Source organism: Panicum virgatum, chromosome 4K, assembly GCF_016808335.1.
Source record: "Panicum virgatum strain AP13 chromosome 4K, P.virgatum_v5, whole genome shotgun sequence".
Lineage (NCBI taxonomy): Eukaryota > Viridiplantae > Streptophyta > Magnoliopsida > Poales > Poaceae > Panicum > Panicum virgatum.
In genome coordinates this window covers 9913350-9927124 of record NC_053139.1, presented here as the reverse complement: position 1 = coordinate 9927124, position 13775 = coordinate 9913350, and the positions used below count along the sequence as shown (strand labels likewise).

Genomic DNA, 13775 nt, shown 5'->3' with positions numbered 1-13775 from the left:
AGGCTCCCATGAGATGCCAGAAGTTTTTCTAGCGGGAGGCCTAGGAGAAGATCAAAATTGAAGATATCGTAGATATAAAAATCTAAATGCACCTCGATTTTGTCTATGGTGATAGGCACGTCCCTTGCAATCCCCCGACATTCAAAGTACAGTCCGGATGGACTTTTAAAGTATTTGTCGGTCAGGGTTAGAGACTTATTACCCACAAGAGTATCCAAAAGGTACTCGGATAAGATGCAAACCTCAGCAGCAAGGTCATGAAGAGCTTCTACAATTTTCCCTTCATAGAACAAGTGATGGTTGCAGAGGTTGGGCTAATCGGAATCGCTTTGGAAGCACACTTTGCCTCCTTTGACCAATCAATTGCAGGTGTATGGCGGAGAATCATATCGAGGGTCTCATAAAGACACATCGATTTCATAGGATCCTCGTGTCTAAGATTCGAGGTGTTTCTGATGTCCCCTGAAGTGTCATCCTCGAATCGGGAAGAGAACTTCGAAGGTTGAATTCCTTCTTCCTTCGGTGTTCGTGGTTCGGGAGAGGGCTCAACAAACGAATATTGGGATATAGAAAATGAAGGCTCAGATTCGGGTGTTGAGAGACTCTCATGGCTCGACGCGGATTCCTCCCGGCGGGGTTCACTATAGTCGGTAGAGAAGGAAGAGTTTTCTAAGAAACTATCTAGGATGTCTCTTCCTTCTTTCAGAGTTGTGTGTGCGAACCATCCTCCGCTGGCGTCGTCAAGCTCTAGGGCAGTTTCCATGTCTAAACCCGAGTAGAAAACTTCCAACGATACTTCATCGGGTATAGACATGTCTGGGATAGATGACAAAAGGCGTGAGAACCTAGCCCATGCTGCATCTATGAACTCTTTCTCTAATTGCTCAAAATTGAGGATGTCGGTCGGTAGGGAGTCTATGCGTTCGGTGAGAGAGAACGAATAACAAAAGTCATCTCGAAGCTCCTCCCAATCACCGCTCATATTTCCTATCGTGCGGGTGTACCATTGTTCCGCCCTCTCTATAAGAGAAGGGGATCAATTTCCACCACAAGACTTCATGTGTCATGCCTGGGATTACCAAGCTCGAACACAGTTTCTCGAATTCTTGCAAATGGTCAAGGGGATCATCATTGATCGATCCAAAGAAGAGTCGTTTCCGAACCATGGCTATAAAGTCAGGGTCGTGTTCATGGTTAGATGAGGAAGATGGTGATGGCTCAGAGAACTCGCCCATAGGGGTAGAGAGCTGTGGAAAGGATAGCTGCTCCATGGGTAGCGGGGGTTGAGGTAGAAGGAAAGAAAATGAAAAAGATATGAGCACGACTGAGTCCGAAGATAATGTAGCTGCCATTTCCCGGCAACGGCGCCAGAAAGCTTATTGGTATTTTGTAACGTCACGAATAAAATCTGCAAGCGCACGGATACCGCTGTAGCTTTCACCCAAGAGTATTCCAGGGTATCGTATCCACAGGGGAACGTGAGTACACTATCTACGGGTTCAGACAGTCCAAGGACACACACTGGTGTGGGAAGGATAGGAAAGAGAGGACTTTCTATATCTAGAATCTATGCCTAGAAGAAGAGATCACGTCGCCGTTATACTTCGAGCTAAAGGTATCGACCGACTTATACAAGCCGGTAGCTCCAATATGTGCTCTATCCAATATTCGAACGTGGAGGATTACTAAAAGGCTCGAACAGGGTTGTCACCACCTGCCGGCTACCTCTACAAACAGTGGGACTATCAGATAACTGAGTGGTATAGTCCAGCCTAGACACCACATCTACGCCTTTCCCTACTATCTCTAGAGGCGTACAAGGTTATCCTTTTCTATCCGGAGCCCACTTTAGAGTCAAATGCTACTCGCTAGCATACACATCAACTAATATAAAGCAGAGATGATAACTTGCGATCTAGGCTCTAATTCTAAACAAACAAACAAAGAAAGTCTCGAACACTTACAACCGAATAAGCATCCGTCAAGGTACAAGCTGAGAAGAGTGCCGACAAGCCTGACACATCCCCGACTCCTCCTCACTCTCATGTAGAGGTACAAATTGGAGAAGAGCGCCGTTACCGGTACCCCTCCTGAGTACCTCTACTCCTAACTCCCTAAGACAACTCTACACCTCAAGTGAGGACTCAAGAGAAGAGTGGAATGTGTTGTGTGGAGTGTGGTGTGTGTTCTAATTCTCACCGCCTCTCCTTATATTTATAGGAGGGAGCCACCCCGGGAATGGAGCCAGACCGCCATGGAGCACCAACTACGAGATGCCCCGTGTCACTGAGAGTTGGTGGGGCCCGTGGGCTGCTACCACCAGGTCGGGCGACCTTGTAGGTCGGCCGGCCTTGGGCTGGCCCAGTTTGCCCCGGTCTTTGGTCAGAAGACTGCTAGGTGGGCCCCCATGTCATGTATATGGGTAAGGGCCTGTCTTGAGTCGGTTTTGTAGCTCTGATGGGCCTGTGGATCCTCGTGAACGCATCTGATTCGTCGAGAAGGTGTTGCCTCGGATCGATGACGTGTCACCTTGCTTATGAGCTGCGTCTCTCTCATGTGCGGCTGCCAAGTGGGCCCTTTAGGTCTTTGGGCTTGCTTATGCTTGGCTCAGGAATTTATGCCTTGGATAATATGCTTGTTACATGCAGTTTTGGCCTAAATTCACCTGCACACATTCTCAGACCAGCATCTGTGAAATTCGTCAAATAATCATCCTATGCTAACATTTATTCCTTCTGATACTCTACTTTTGCAAGATAATTGACAGTTAAAATAGGTCGTTAGTGACCGTCAATAGCGACGTGGCTCCACGTCCGGTACGCGACCCTGTCGTTGCCTGCGCCCGTGGCGGCCGAGGCGCAAGCACATCGGATCTCGCGGGCCGGGTCAGGCGGGGCGCTATAGCCGAAGCCCGTAGTGCTGGTGGCAAGAAATGGAGCGAGGCCGGGCTAGCGGTGCTGCTCGATTCGGCGCAGCGAACATGAGGTGGCGGCAGCCTGGCTCAATTCTGCGTGGCGACGGCTCGGTTCGGCCCTTCCTCTCTCTGCTGTCGACGGCGGCGGCTGAACCCCCGACGCTCTGCCCCTCCCTCCCTCTCCGCCCTCCCTTCTCCTATCCTCCCTGTGCCGCTTCCTCCCATCGCCAGCTAGCTAGCGGGCGGGTCTAGAGAGGGGCCCGCGGATCCAACCGCGGGCGCGAGGCTGCGGCGGTTGGAGGAAGCTGCGACGGGAGGAAGGGGCCCACGCGATAACTAGCATACGCCTAGCCGCCTAGGAGTGCGCTAGGTATAGCGTAGTTTTTACGGTGCCCCTGCAGGTTTCCCATCCGGTAAGGCCTCCTCCAGTGGAGTAGCAAAATCGCCAGTACCAGATGGAGGAGAGAGAGCAGCACAGACGCACACATATACCTCGGTAGAGGTACAGTGAGGAGAGAAACTTTGAATTCGATCGAGACCAGCGACTAATGTACCGCTAGCGAGCTGTTTTTCACTGTTCATTGATTTGAATATTATTTTCACCGGAAATATCGCTGGCGTTGGAGGAAGCCTTTAACACGAAAGGTGGGCCGATTCCCTGGCCGGGCAGCGTGGCCACGTCGCCCGCTGTTGTCGGCTGTCGGATCGGCCAGACGAACGGTCTAGATCTTGTTTTTTCTGGTCATTTTGCAAAAAAATCCTTGAATTTTATAGAAACCAACCCGCGGTCCAACTTCCTCTCTCAGGATTTTTGCGAAAAAACTCTCAATCTTTCTCAAAATCAAGCCGCAGTCCAATAGTCAGGGTTAAGGAAAATTTGCAAAGAAAACCTTAAGTTTTTATCAAATCAACCTGCCATCCTATCCTCTCTCAAGATTTTTTACAAAAACCCTCATATTTTAATTAAATCAAACTACAGCCCATTACACCCGTTACTTCTACACGAGTAACATTATACATACAATTTGAACACCAAAACACATTAAAATCAAAAGTTGCTCAACATAGAATTTGATCAAAAATTCAAAACCAACTTTATCATAGAACGAATTTTAAAATTCAAAATACTTTCGCAATTCGTTAGCACAAACGCTTACATGCAACCCATTGTACCTACAATTTAGACACCAAAACATCTTCAAATAAAAAAGTAATCAACACAAAAGTTGCCTAGAATTTCAAAATCTACAACTTTAGCATATAGCAAAGTTTTGTAAATTCAAATCATTTTCGTAATTCGTTCAACATAACATCTTATTTTGCTTAAAAATATAATAGCGTAACACCGTTTTTCTATGCCTTCTTATGCTACGTCCACAATAACACATTATATTTTAATATAAACACTACTTCCCTAAATAAATAACACGTCTATTAATCGCAATAAGATTTTGTAAATACGTTAAGTATCTGACTAATTGTGCTCCGCCCTCGCTAATAAATTATCTTACCCCTTCTTTCACCACAAAAATATAGCAACAAATATCATAGCTCCATTTCGATACCCAAAATAATATAGTACTTAAAATAACGTCACCATAATAGAATGCCCCAAAATATATACAAACTGCAATAGTGGACTGCAGACCATGACACCTACGCTTAAAGAAAAACCTACTACATGCATCAACTAAAGTTCACATCAACTACAATCGTCTCACCTACGTTGCAATTCTAAAAAAATCAAAGAGTATATCAAGCTACGCGCATTCTTATTTCACGTATGAAATAAAATTTCACCAAATACAATAAAATGGTCACAAACAGGACTTGCGCGGCAATGCCGCGTGGCCTTTCTAGTTGGAGCGAGAGAGAGTCCCGTAGCCGGTGCGAGCAGAGTGCTCCGGCTGTTTTTTAAAAAAGAAATCTGAAGTCGGTCTAAAAACCCTCAGCCGTTGATATGCGCGCCAAACTAATCCGAGCGGTTCACTGGAAATAAACGAAGTCTTCTGCTGCCGCCGCTGCTTGTTGCAAAACCCTCGGCCCATAACTCAAAAAAAAAAAAACTCGGCCCAGGCGGTGCGCCGCCGCCGCCGCCTCACGCCATGGCGCGGCCGGCGTTGCCGCCTTCTCCCTCGCTCCGCGCCACCGTGAAGAGAGAAATCGACGCCGTGGAGGATACCACTCACACTCCGGCGCCACCGCCCCGCAAGAAACGCCGCCGAGGAGGCCTCCCGGTGACCCCGACCCAGCTTCCCCTGAGCCCTACCTTCCTCACCCCCCCAGACCATCCCGTCGGGTCCATCAGGGGACGCGTCCCTCGCCGGCCTAACGCCGACTCCCGCGTGCTCCGCCGTCAAGCGCGAGCCCGGCGCTGACACCGATGTGGGGGCCCGCAGGAGGGCGGCCGGGAAGCCGAAGGAACCAAGGGACCACCGCCACGGCCCGAGGCCCGCGGCGGCGGAGCCCCAGGTCTTCTGGCTCAACCGCCGCCGCCTGGGCCGGATCCTCCACGAGCTCATTGGCGCGCACCGGTGGCGTGAAGCAGCCGGCGTCGTCTCCACGCAACTCTGCGGCACCCGGAGGCCCGGCTCCTTCCAGGAGACCCGCAACCTGTTCGTGGTGAGCAACCCTGCCTGATAAGACACTGCGATTTTAGTTCGGCGTAGTTGGGGTTTCTGATGTGCGCCAGGTGCTTCATGAAAGGCCGCCATGGAGATCCATAAGCAGCTTACTGAGGATGGCGGCGTGAAGCGTGGTAGCAGGAGCTCCTACTACCTCAGGACGCAGAAACTGTTCGATGTTTGGATGCGAAAGCTGATTTGGTTTCCTTCCTGCCCAAAAGTAAGATCCGAATTCAGCTGTAGAGCTTACATAATTTGTTTATGCTGATTATTGTTATCAGCTAGGTAACTGGAAATTCTAGGATGATGGTTAAAATTGGAAAGTGCAATTGAATTTTAACATATACCTCGGGTTTAGACGACTCGAGTTTCCTTCTCATCTGGATTTCCTGTAAAAGAGTATAATTTATGACATATCTGGTCGCGTATTAAATTTTGGAGGAAAAATGGAGGTTATGTGGACATGTAGTTCTACATCACAAGCACAAGTTTTACCTAGCGAATGCTCCTTTGTTGCTTTAGATGGAAGGAACATTATGTCTTCCTTTTTTAAACGGACCAAGATTATCACTTATGTTCTGCTATTTGCTTGACAATGTTATTTTTATTTGGCAGAAACACTTGGTTACACTCGAACTGGCATTATTTTACCTTTCACAAGGCAACATCGACAATGCATATAATACAACAAGAATGTGCGTCACCTGTAAACTCAGTCCTCTCTTTTGTTCTATTTTCTACACCTCTTGATCTGCTGTACTTATGGGTTACAAGCCTCCTTCACTTTTCCTGTTCAGTTTATAAAACCCAGTATAGCTGTATAGGCATTCAATAAAAGGTCAGGTGCTGCACAGATTATTAGATATGCATTTATTTTTCTTTGATAGAATCAAGCATAAGATACTGGAATTTTATTTTAGGCATGTCGATTTTAGGTTTTCTTTTGAGAATCTGCATATTTACTTCTATCACTGTAAAAGATTCTATTTTTCGTAACTTAAATATTTATTATGCTAAAATTTCCCTGCTACCTTTGTGCGGTGGTTGTAATACTTGGAGCGTTGAAGCTTTTCGATATTAGCTGCAAGTCACTTTTTACTTCTGTTAGTGTACTTTTTCTTTCTTCCCACATGACTTACAGATTGGTACAGTGTAAGAACTTGATAACTTCTTTTGTTTATCAGCCTAATCACTAAGGACAGACTGCAGACAGAACCAATCTTAAATCTGATTCATGGTTTGATATCATTTGATAAGTGGTACTCTGGCTTACCTAAAAGATATGCAAGTTGAGGACTTTGATGTTTATAATGAATCATGCACGATTTCTATGAAGTCAGATGGCTGTGAAGGAACTAGTCTTGCGGATGATTCTGATGACAATAGCATTGATGATGATGCCAGTTTGCATCCTTGCTCTTCAGAAAGTTCGATCAATAATGAGAATAACAACAGAAAAATGGATAAGAAACCTGGCATCATTCGTCCTAAGGAGGAAATTGATCCACTTGGATCTGTGAATGAAGATTTCCGAAGCATATTTTTTAATACCTCTGATGGTCCTACCTGTGATAAGTGCCAGTTTAGTAGTAATTGTGCTTGTGTGTTCTCCAAGATGTTATTTTATTTTCTGTTTCTGTTAAGGAGCAAGGTATTTCTGTCGCTCTACATTGCCCCGAAGGAACTTGTACTTGGAATGCAGGTGTAATAATGATCTCATATTGGAACCATATAGAGCTACTGTAAACAAATAACACTTAATAGTTAATTGTTTTGTGGCACCTACCAGAAATTTGTTATGCATTGAGATTACTAATCCACATTTTGTTCTTGGTGCATACCTTTACAGCAGTTTTCTAGAATCCTTTAATGCAATAATTCTAAGTTGTTGATACATGATCTAGATTATGATCGTTTCCATTGTATGAGTTTACGAGGAGCGCTGAGCAGGGGAGGAATGCATTAAAATATTCTTATCAAAATTATGAAGACTCGATGTAAACAGAAAGGACAAGAGATAACACAACATGGCATATGCATTTCTCCTAAGTTAAGGCATTCTACTTCATTCTGGTGTGGAGCAATCTTGGGTTTCTTCGTTTCTAGTGTGCGTGCATCTTGTGGTGGAGTGGTGGGTTTGAGAGTTGCTTATAGCTTCTGTTATAAACCTGCTGCATGAAAGTTGTTGCATCGTCTGTGTCTCCTGTTGGATTAGTCTTCAGACTAACCAACCTCATTAAGCTGAATTACCAATATATTTTTTTCCTAGAACACACATGAGGGCTGCATGTCAATATATTAAAGAAGAAGAACGGATTAGAAATCCTGATTACACATGAGTTACCAGTATATTCCGCTATTATTCTTTTTAATTTTGTTTTGAGTCGCAACTATATCTCTTCATGTTGTATCTTAAAATGTTACTTTCTCTTCTGCACTGAAGGATTGGAAAAGAGCTTGTTGCCCTTACGGCTAAAGATTCCTACTGTGGTGTCAAACGATTGTTTTGATAAATATTGGCAGTACAAGTCAACACCTAATGCCTCCTATGAAGATGCAGAAAAATGTCTAAGGTTGGCCCTTCATTCAAATCCACCAGTTATGGCAGCCTTATTGCCACTAATACAGATAATTGGATCTGATGTCATCGCATACATATTTAGGAGTTGTCTGATTCTGTAATGCATTCAAACTAAAACCAAATGGACCTGCTTGCTGAACTAGCCTAGGGCTATGGACAGTTTGTTTGATATACCATTTCCATCTTATTTGGACTTCATTCTCATTTTGTGCCTCCGACCCTTTATCTATTTAGTTTTCCCTAAAACTCTCCAAATCATGTAGAGAGAACATAAGTGATAACCTCTCCAATCTGTTATCTGTAGTTTGTTCCTAGGCACTCAACGCTGTACACTCCAGTCCATGTTTCATGTCTTGGTGGTACAATCTCCAGTTCAAGTTGGTTGTCTCTTTCAGCTTTTTTTTTCCAAGCTATCACTTGCATAAGAGATGTCCTGACCATAGTCACAAAGGGTCTGTTTGGTTGGGTGGCTAACTCCCAACCAGGCTTCCGATGGCCACCCAACTCGCGTTTGGATGAGTCGCAAAAAAAAAACTCGCGTTTGGATGCCTGTACAGAGCCCCTACCCTGTCCCCGGCTGTGCAGCGACGGGTCGCTAGCCTGGCTCCGCGGAAACGCAAGAATCGGCCGTTTCCACGGAGCCAGGCTTAGCCAAGCCGTCCAAGCTCAAGTGTGCGTATCGAATCACCTCCTTCCACCGCCCACCTCCTCCTCCCCTCGCGTCCGAGCAGCTTCCCCACGGGCCGGCGGCGCACTCCCGTGGCCGGTGGCGGCGGAGCCACCCTGCACGGTCGGGGCAGTGGCGCTCCCCTGCGGGCTGCCAGAGCAACCGCGTGCAGCAGCGGAGCGGCTGCTCCGCAGGGCAGCAGCGCACCCTCCCGCGGCCGGCGCTAGGGGGCAGTGGCGCACCCCCGCGCGGCCGTGCAGCTCCCCCGCTTGGCTAGGCAGCTTCCCGCGGGTCGCCGCAGTCCATCTCCGTCCACTCCCGGCTCTTGTCCTCTCCGCCGGCGCCTGCTGCTTCTAGCTGGTGTAGCCTTCTCGTCGGCTCCTGCACTTGCCAAGCAGGTCGTCTTGGATGTACTCCATTGCAGAGTGCCACCAGGGCCGTGGATCACACGGCCGGTGGTGCTGAACGCGCGACGCAAGCCTAAATTGACTACACAAATGTTCGATTTGGCTTCTTCCGTATTTGCTGCCTCCAATCTTTCCATCTTTTTGGCTTGTTCTTATTTGGATCGATGCAATTCGATTGTTGGAAACTGAGGTTGCACTCCATTTTTGGATTAGTGGATTTGGGAATCGGTGTTCTATTTTTTTTCCTCCTTTTTCGGTTATCCTGAAATTGATATGCTTTCACAGCACTCCGTGTCTGAAATTCATGAGGCGTGTGCTGTGATAATTGTGAGCAATGGCCGCTTGACGAATTTGATGAGCGGAGAGAATAGGAGTAGATACAACAAAGGTGCGGTAACTCCACCTTGGCTCTAGTCCAAGGTGATTCCATAACTATAATCAGTCAACCAAACATATGCATACCCTGACCTGGTTAACTCAAGTCACGCAACCAAACATGGACTCTTGCATCTCATAGCCCAGGCTTGGTCTAGCCAGGCTTAGAATTCTAGCCAGGCTAGATCTAGTCGAACAACCAAACAGACCCAAAGTTCCTGGGTTGAGGAACGGGGCCAGGGAATGTGGTACCCTACTTGTGCCTGTGGCACCCTACTTGTGAGGGGTTTTACATTTTACAAGGCAGGGACTAAAATATCCCCATGTTCCTAGGATGGGTTGATGTTCCCAGGTCGAGGAACGCTGCCTTCGACCCTGTTTCCTGTGACTATGGTCCTGATTGTCCAGGCATTCGTCAACACCACTCATAGATGCCTTTAGTGACTGCATTTTGTATATTTTTTTAAAAAAAATTCTGTTACTGGGCACACCATAATTGGCTGTGAGTATGGGTGTCTTTGATTACCTTATTAGTATTGTTCTAGTCTTCAATTTATCTTTCACCTCTTGTTCCCATCAAACCAAATCACACGCTTCTTATTTTGCACACAAGTTTTTTTTCGTAGTGTGGTTGCATTTGTTTTTATTTGAACATTTTGTTTTCTTGTACGAATTTCGCCATTACCATTTGTTCAAAAAGAATTCTTACATTTCTTTTGATAGATTCTCCTGCTTGGTGATAAACTGAAAGGTGCACTTGACGAGCTTGAGAGAACCTGCCTCAGTTCAACTACAGCCCTCCCTTTCAGGTAAAACGATGTGCTGCCTTGAATCTGATCCCTTACCTAATATTACATGATATCTTTCAACTACCATAGTTTCTGCCTTTTTTCCTTGTCTATATTGAAAACAAGCTTTTATGATTTAAGTAATTGAAATTAATTTGTTTCATGCTGCAGGTTGAGGGGTAGGCTGCTAGAAGAGTATTTTGATCAAAACCAAGTATCAACCATTTCCTCTTGCTATGAGGAAGCTTTGAGAAGAGATCCTACATGTAGCTACTCGATGGAGAGGCTAATCAAAATGCATAGAAAAGGTGTGGGTTATTTTTTTCCTTCCTCCACATTGTTCTGTTTAATCACAACCTTAGTAGCTGAATTGTTCTTCCATATATCTGGAATAAATACTTGGCTGGTATGATTTTGGATATATGCTATCATGTTGAGACAACATATCACACCCATAGGTTTTTCCTTCACTAAAATGAAGCTCTTTTTCTTTATGCATGTGAAATATGCCACTTTTAACCTGCTCCTTTTTAACTGACACTGGTTATCCTATTACCCCAACCAATCATAAATATAAGTCATTTTTGGACTATTACCATTCCAATATTTTTTAAGTTATATGATCAATACATAAAGTACTAGATGGATTGATAAAATAAGATTAATACATGGTTTTTAAAGCGGTAAGGCGAGGCGAGGCGACAGGCCACCGCTCAGCCGCCTAGGCGGTTAAGGCGCGAGGCGAGGCGACGCCATACAAACTTCCTAGCCTAGACTTTAGGATATACAAAAGCCACTAAGCAAGTATATACAAAAGCCAAAGCACAAGTAGACAACATGGCCACTAAGCAAGCAGATAACATGTGCTCTGTTTTATATGCAAGCCAGCCACGTGCAGGCGCAGGACAGATACAGCCACAGCGGCACAGCCACACAAGACTTTTATATAGCAGTCTAGACAGAGGAAGGGGATACAGGAGAGTGCGAGAGGGAGAGGCATACCTCTGCTTGCAGGCGGCCGGCGGGAAGGAGGCTGCTGGGGGCCGGCGGGAAGGAGGCTGCTCCTGGGATGCAGGGGCGGAGCAGTAGTAGCTGCTGGTTCCTCGCGTCGAAGCCTCCAATCGAGCTGCGCAGCGCCGGCGTGGCAGGAATTGCCGGGATTCAATCCCTGCCCTGGTCAATCGAGCTGCGCACGACGAGATTGAGATGTGGGGTGCCGGAATCCGCCGGGGAGAAGCGCCGCGCAGGGAAGGGCGGAACTGCAGCCGGCGGCGGGCGGCGGCTCTGGTTCCAGGTCAGGTGGCGGTGACTCCTTTCCTGCTCTCTTTTTGCCTTCCTTTCCACTCGCGCTCTTATCCCTTCCTCTCTATTTCTTCCCGCGCAGCAGGCGGAAGGCGGGATCTTCCGCGCGGGATCCGCTTCTTCCCGTGCGCCGCGATTTCCCGGCGAGTATCGCGTCCGCCTGCTGCGCCTTGGCGACGCGCGGATGCCTACCATGCCAAGGCGGACGCCTATCGATCTAAAGCGGACGCCATACTCACGACTGGATAAGCGAGGCCGACGCCCTGATTTTTTTTCCGCTCGGATGCGTAGGCGACGCTTTAAAAACAATGGATTAATATTAGTAGATTTATCATGAAGAAGTGCTTTCATGATATGTAAAACTTCTTTTCTTTCAAATATAATATTTTCATAGAAATTTATAGTCAAAGTATGTCAATGTTACAAAATGCGTATATTTACGATCCTAGGGATTAGGGAGTAGTAATTAGTTGATATGTGCCCTGTCTTTGCTTCCTTAGAAAGGATCTTATATACAGAGCTTTAGGGGTCTTATTAGTATATTTTGTATAAAAGGGCATATCCAGTGATGAAAGCTCCCACAAGGTGGGGTCTTGAGAAAGTGATTTCTAGGCAGCCTGGCATTGCTTATTTTGTCGAGGAGGATCTCCAGGACAAGTGGAGGGACTACGTCCTGTGTGCATTTGACTTGATACAAAAAATATTTAAACATCAATATGGGTGGTGGTTATGGAAGTTTACTGCATAGCTTCTCTGCAAAATTAAGATTTGAAGTGTTTTGACTTTCTGAGCAATGTTTGCGTTTCTCATTTTATTCTGCTGGTTGCCCCAGGATACTATAATACCACCAGCTACTCGAGGCAATAGCTTTACATTTAGATTCCGTCAATGGGAAACCTTGCATCTGGGAGGAGCTTGTATCGTGCTTCCTTCGTCTTTTTTCTGACAAGACTGCTGACTACGAGGATTGCATATCATGTACTAATGCCCAAGGAGATGAAGCATTGGAAGCTTTCAGTAAATTTTCTTCATTCTTTTTTGAGCGACTTACAAGAGAATCATGGAAGGTCCGATGCAGATGGTGGATGCACCATCATTTCAGTCAAAACGCCTATGCAGCAGAAACCCTGACAGGTAGCCGCTTTATTCCTTACATTTATGGGCAGATATATACTTCAAATTAATATATCTACAGATATGATAGTCAAAACGCCTACACAGGAATTTTTCCTCCCAAAACTGTCCATATAGAAATCTATGCACTGGTACAGTGCTTGCTTAGAAAGTTTAGCAGTGTTATGGTGTGAAATGAACATAACCTTTCTAGTTTTATGCTCGGTATTAACCCATATTTACCTCCCTGGCTTCCTCCCTCTTGGCATGCTATCTTTTTAGACGTTTGTGATGTGATCATAGATAAAGCAGTTTGTGTTTGTACAGGTGATTTGAAGCTCCTGGCTACCAAAGCAGCTTGTGCTGCTCATTTATTTGGGCCAGAATTTCCATATGTCAAAGCAGTTGGGAGCTATTTTGCCAAGCAAGAAGCTCTGGATGAAATCAGTATCTTAGAAACAAACAGAACTCTGTCAGGCTATTACAAACGTTGGAGAAACTAACATCTTGATTCGTTTATGTTCAGTATTTTACCATTGCATGCCATTGTTGTTGTTACCATGATCTTGACGGGATTTTCGTAGAGTTCCCTGAACGAGATGATAAAAAATTAGGATCAATAGCTGTCACCAATGTATTGCTTAGGTAATTTTGGCGCCGGTGACGCCATGTGTTGTGAGTGTACCAGTGAAGGCCGATTGTATTGTTAGTACAATGGACCATCTCGAGCTCGTTGGGTTTGGTTTTGGGAATGTAAATTGAAATGGTGTACGTTCTTGGAAACATTTGAAAGGAAGATAATTGACACCTTTGCAAGAAAATTGAAAGTAATTTTGTAATTTTGTTAAGTTCACAATCTTTTCTGTGGGAAAAATGATGACGTAATCATTTTATCTAAAAGGTATAGGATCACAAAATCATTATAAAAAAATATGGTTACGAAATGACCACAGCAACACAGGATGACGATAACGTTATGGAAAACAAGGAATCTGAGACTGGAG

At 45.6% G+C, this 13775-nt stretch overlaps 1 pseudogene; it reads left to right on the top strand.

The window, feature by feature from the left end:
- Positions 1-4957: 4957 nt before the first annotated feature.
- On the top strand, positions 4958-13602 carry LOC120703005 (annotated as a pseudogene).
- The last annotated feature ends 173 nt before the right edge of the window (positions 13603-13775 follow it).